The sequence below is a fragment of the Nomascus leucogenys genome, chromosome 15 (genome assembly GCF_006542625.1).
Source record: "Nomascus leucogenys isolate Asia chromosome 15, Asia_NLE_v1, whole genome shotgun sequence".
In the NCBI taxonomy this organism is placed as follows: domain Eukaryota; kingdom Metazoa; phylum Chordata; class Mammalia; order Primates; family Hylobatidae; genus Nomascus; species Nomascus leucogenys.
This window is the reverse complement of record NC_044395.1, coordinates 50738672-50744671: the sequence shown is the minus strand read 5'-3', so window position 1 is coordinate 50744671 and position 6000 is coordinate 50738672. Positions and strand designations below refer to the sequence as shown.

The 6000-nt window shown below is 45.6% G+C and overlaps 1 protein-coding gene and 1 pseudogene across 2 annotated transcripts in view; both read left to right on the top strand.

The window, feature by feature from the left end:
- Positions 1-207: 207 nt before the first annotated feature.
- The window catches only part of CCDC83 (coiled-coil domain containing 83), a 66601-nt gene continuing 60808 nt past the window's right edge, over positions 208-6000 (top strand). For both annotated transcript variants that reach the window (XM_003254585.3, XM_012503035.2), the window contains exon 1: positions 208-703. The gene's annotated coding sequence lies outside the window, so the exon portion shown is untranslated. The remainder of the gene's footprint in view (positions 704-6000) is intronic.
- On the top strand, positions 2203-3496 carry LOC105738822 (annotated as a pseudogene).

Sequence of the window (6000 nt, the reverse complement as noted above, 5' to 3'; positions counted from 1 at the left end):
GCGTTTGAAACCAGCTGGCTGAGGGACGCCGAAAACCCCGCGCGGAGGAAGGCGGAAGAGCGCGACCGCGGCTACCAAGGTGGCAGCGCGGGCCCTCGTCCGGGACCCTTCCCTGCGCCGCCACCAGATGGCGCGCTCGGCCCGCCGTTCGCGGCTAAGCTAGGGCGGGTGGGGAGGGAGTAGGGAGGAGGACGTCGGTTGTCTTGGAAATGCAGGGCGCGGCAGCGGCTGCGGTGGAGCCGGTAGGCCTGGCCCGCGGGATGAACGAAGTGCGAGCTGTCCGCCCAGGACCGGGTATCCGACCTACAGGCTGTGGAGGGGATGTCAGGAGACTGGCTGGCCTCTTTTCTTGGCCCCCGACTCCTTCCAGTCTGACACTGAAGACTTTATAAGCTTCCCCCCGACCACCCTCCACGGGCTCCACTCTCCACGGGCCCCTCTCCACGGGCCTGGGCTTGCGCCGCTTCGAGATCAGCCTGGGGGTCGCGCCCTCCTGCTCTTGTCCACGAAGCGCCGTTCTTGGGCCGTTAGGAGCTGCTGGGAAGGGCTCTGATAGGCCCACTCCTCTTCTCCACCCAGGAGATGAGAAGGAGGGCAGGCCTTTTTAATCTGATCAGAATGTTAACCCATCTCTCTGCCTTGCGGTAGAATCCTTGGATACGTTATTTGCCCTCTCGAAAGGCAGGCTCTGAATTTGATTCAGGTTTGTAACCTTCACGGTGCCCTCACACAGCCCCTAGCACACAGCAGAGGCAGTGTAGAATAAGAATGCCTTCCATTCTTATGAGGTTTATCACTTGACAGTTTTCCCAAAGCGTCTGGAGCCTCATAGCCTGGACAGAAGCTAGGACAGATGGAGAAGGAAACAGGTCAGAGGTTCAGAGACTTGGCCGAGGTTATACAACTCTGTGCAGGAGCTGGGACTAAGCTCGGTCTTGCTTCTCTTAGTGCCCGTCTCACCAAATTCTGAGTCTAGTGAATGCTTTCTGAGGACCTCACATATTCTTGCATCCTTCTCAATACCCGCGCAATGCTCTTCCCCTGTGGGTACTTCATATGTGCTAAGTGTGTTATTGATGTCTTTTACCCTCATATCCCAATTCATAGATTGGTTTCAACTTCTTGCTCTGGATACTACAACATTCTTCTAAAGAGAACACTTGGTTTCTTTTATGAATTTGTCACATTTGTACAGTACCATGTTTGATTCCTCACTCCCTTCCTTATCCCATAATTTTCTGCTGGGCAAGAGAGAGAGTTGAGGAAGTGATTAAGAGATGGGAAAAGGTGCCCTATCTAAGCCCCTCCCCCCCCAAAAAAAAGGAAAAGAAAGATTCCTGTGATAACAGAGGAGAAAAATAATGACTGGATATTTATCAGTCTATGTGATAATTGCTCATGGATTGCCTTACAGCCACTTCCAGAAGATCCTCTTTAGACTCACTACTGCTATTTGAAGGTAGAAAGAAGCCTTTTTGTTCTCTACCATTATTATTGCATATTTTTCCCTTATCCTCACAATAATATTTTCATAGTTATTTTTATTTTCTTTGTTGATAATTCTAAAACTGAAGGACAGTAAGAGTTGGAAAAAATGTAGTTCTGGTTACTAGAGAAGTTAGTGTAATATACTGCAGTTCAAACTATTTGATATTAGCAACTCTGGATCAGAAGACGGACTAATTTAAAGCTAAGACTCCAATATAATTTGGGTACTGCGGTAGAAAAATGTGCCATGACTAAAGGATTGGTGAAGAAAATACATGCTAATGTAATGTACATCATCAGTCATCCAAGTGAAACTTAAAAATGTCACTCATCTAGATATTTTTAAATACCTTGATTTTAATATATGATTTTAACATATTTCCAAACCGGACAAATTTTACATTTTAACACTAACGATTTTGGGCCCTATCATATTTACATAATCAATATGAAAAGAGGTCTCAATTTTTAAAATTAATGCTTAGGTGGTACTATTACCACTGAATGGCTTTAAATTAATTCAGGATTTTAAAAAACATTTACTGGAGACTATTTCTAATTGAGTTAAACATGTGTTCTGTGCAATCTCATTTGCAGTAGCCACAAAATGAATAAACTACCTAGGAACCCCCTGCCCAGTGCCATACCCCCAGTGCCTGTCCCCAGATCGAGGCTTGGGCCCCTTCAGCCATGTCTATCACAAGCACCACCAGCATGTCTGACAAACTGCCCTACAAAGTCACTGACATTGGCCTGGCCTCCTGGGGACGCAAAGCCCTGGATATTGTGGAGAACCAGATGCCGGGCCCGATGTGCATGTGGGAGCTGTACTGGACCCTCCAAACCTTTGAAGGGCAGCCGCATCACCAGTTGCCTCCATAGGACCCATAGAGACGGCCATCCTCATTGAGACCCTCATTACTCTGGGTGCCAAGCTGCAGTGGTCCAGCTGCAACATCACCCAAGACCATGCAGCAGCTGCCATTGCCAAGGCTGGCATTCCAGTTGTACACCTGGAAGGGCGAAACAGAGGAGGAGTACCTGTGGTGCACCAAGAGGACATTATACTTCAAAGATGGGCTCCTCAACGTGATTCTGGATGTCGCTGGGGCCCCCACCAACCTCATCCGCACCAAGTACCCACAGCTCTTGTCGGGGATGTGAGGCATCTTCAAGGAGACCCTGACTAGGGTCCACAAGCTACACAAGATGATGGCCAATGGGATCCTGAAAGTGCCTGCCATCAATGTCAACAACTCCGTCACCAAGAGCAAGTTTGACAACCTCTCTAGCTGTCAGGAGTCCCTCATAGATGGCATCAAGTGGGCCACAGACGTGATGATTGCCAGCAAGGTAGCAGTGGTAGCAGGCTGTGGCGACACGGGCAAAGGCTGTGCCCAGGCCCTGTGGGGTTTCAGGCCCATGTCATCATCATCAAGATCAACCCCATCAACACACTGCAGGCTGCCATGAAGGGCTATGAGGTGGCTACCATAGACGAGGCCTGTCCGGAGGACAACATCTTTGTCACCACCACAGGCTGTGTTAACATCATCCTTGGCCGGCACTTTAAGCAGATGAAGGATGATGCCATCATGTGTAACACTGGACACCTTGACATGGAGATTGATGTCAAGTGACTCAACAAGAACACTGTGGAGAGAGTCAACATCAAGCTCCAGGTGGACTGGTATCAGCTGAAGAATGCACACCACATCATCCTGCTAGCTGACAGTCAGCTGGTCAACCTGGGTTGTGCCATGGGCCACCCCAGCTTCTTGATAAGTAACTCCTTCACCAACCAAGTGATGGCGCAGAGTGAGCTCCAGACCCACCCAGACAAGTACCAGGTTATGGTCCTCTTCCTGCCCAAGAAGCTGAATGAGGCAATGGCTGAAGCCCACCTGGGCAAGCTGAATGTGAAATTGACCAAGCTGATGAGCTGCAAGCTCATTACCTGTACTTGTCCCCTGATGGCCCCTTCAAGCCAGATCACTACCACTACTGAAAGCCAGACTTGCCCTTCACCTTCCAACTGCTGTCCTTGTCCAGGCCCTGCCTCTCCTCCCTAAAAGCAAATGGCACCCACTTTGTGATTGGTTTGTCAGTGTCCTCTGTTGACTCCCTGGGGCTGTTCACTCAGTTTTTGACCTCTGCTGCATCCCTCATACGGTTCCAAGTGTGGCAGGGGGAATTGAGAGGCCACTCCTGAAGCCTTGGTCATGATAGAGGTACAAGGGAGACAGCCACAGGGAATTATGAATTCAGTGATCTTGGAACTTCTCACTAAGTCAGTCCTTCCTTAGCCTGGAAGTTGGTAATGGAGTCACAAAGCCCATATACTTTACCATCTAGGCATTCACCCAGTCTGTGGACTTATACCTGTGTGCTTGGTTCACGGGTTCAGTGGTACCTCAGCCCATGACAGAAAAGAAGCAGCTATATTGAAGGGCAAAGAGGAACTGTTGTTTGAATTTTCCTGAGAGCCTGACTTAGTGCTGGGCCTTCTCTTCCACCTCATAACAATGAGGTTGGTACTTTTAGTCTCTGTTTTATGGGAGTTAGAATAGACTGTTAAGGGACAACTAAGAAAGGACAGAGAATTGATAGCCAAAGGTTGAGAGGGGCCATAAAAACATAAAAGCAAGCATAGATCTGCTACCACTTTGTAACAAGATAATTCCTATCACAACCCTGGGTCAAAAAGAGAATAATTTGTTCCATAATGTTTATGTTAAAAAAAAAAAAAAAAGCAGGAAGGTGGGTAAATAAAAGTCTTGGTGCCTTAAAAAAAAAAAAAAAAAAAAAAACCCTAGGAATACAGCTTACCAAGAAGGTAAAGGAGTTCTACAATGAGAATTTCAAAACACTGCTGAAATAAATCAGAGATGAACACAAACAAATAGAGAAACAGTCTATGTCATTTTTCATGGAATTAAACAAAACTATTCTAAAATTCATATGGAACCAAAACAGAGCCCTAATCACCAAATCAACCCCAAACAATAAGAGCAAAGCCAGGGGAATCACACTACCCAACTTCAAACTATATTACAAGGCTACAGTAACCCAAACAACATGGTACTGTTACAAAAACAGACATATAAACTAATGGAACAGGTTAAAGGACCCAGAAATAAAGCCACACACCTACAACTACTGGTTTCGTGACAGAGTCAATGATAACAAACAATGGGGGAAGAACTCCCTATTCAATAAATGGTGCTGGGATAACTGGCTAGCCATATGTGGAAGACTGAAGCTGGACCCCTTCCTTTTACCACATACAAAAATTAACTCAAGATGAATTAAATACTTAAATGTGAGACCTAAAACAATAAACACTCTAGAAGAAAACCTAGGAAATACCATTCTGGACATTGGCCTTGGCAAAGAATTTATGACTAAATCCCCAAAAGCAACTGCCACAACAACAAAAAATAGACAAGTGGGACTAATTAAAGAGCTTCTGCACAGCAAAAGAAACTATCAACAGAGTAAACAGACAACCTGCAGAATGGGAGAAAATATTCACAAACCATGCATCCAACAAAGATCTAATATCCAGAATCTATAAGGAACTTAATTTAGCAAACAAAAAGCAAATAACGCCATTTAAAAATAAGAGAAGGACAGGCCAGGTGTGGTGGCTCACGCCTGTAATCCCAGCACTTTGGGAGGCTGAGGCAGGCAGACCATGAGGTCAGGAGATCGAGATAGTCCTGGCTAACACGGTGAAACCCCGCCTCTACTAAAAATACAAAATAAATAAATAAATAAATTAGCCGGGCATGGTGGCACGTGCCTGTAGTCCCAGCTACTCGGGAGGCTGAGGCAGGAGAATCACTTGAACCCGGGAGGTGAAGGTTGCAGTGAGCCGAGATTGCACCACTGCACTCCAGCCTGGGTGACAGAGTGAGACTCTGTCTCAAAAAAAAAAATAGGCAAAGAACATGAACAGATACTTTTCAAAAGAAAACATACACGTGGCCAACAAATATATGAAAAAATGCTCATCATCACTAATCATTAGATAAATGCAGATCAAAACCACGATAAGATACTATCGCACAGGAATCACAATGGCAATTATTAAAAAGACAAAAAACAACAGAGGCTGGTGAGGTTTAGCAGAAAAGGAAACACTTATACACTGCCGGTGGGAGTATTAAAGAACATGTGGAAAGCAGTGTGAAGATTTCTCAAAGAACTTAAAACAGAAATACCATTCAACCCAGCAATCTTGTTACTGGATATATACCTTAAGGAAAATAAATCATTCTGTGAAACAGACACATGGACTCATGTTCATCGCAGCACTGTTCACAGTAGCAAAGACATAGAATTAACCAAGATGCTAATCAGTTGTGGACTAGATAAAGAAAATGTAGTACACATACACCATGGAATGCTACACAGCCATAAAAAGAACAAAACCGTGTCCTTTGCAGCAACATGGATGCAGCTGGAGGCCATTATCCTAAGCAAACTAATGCAAGAACCCAAAAGCAA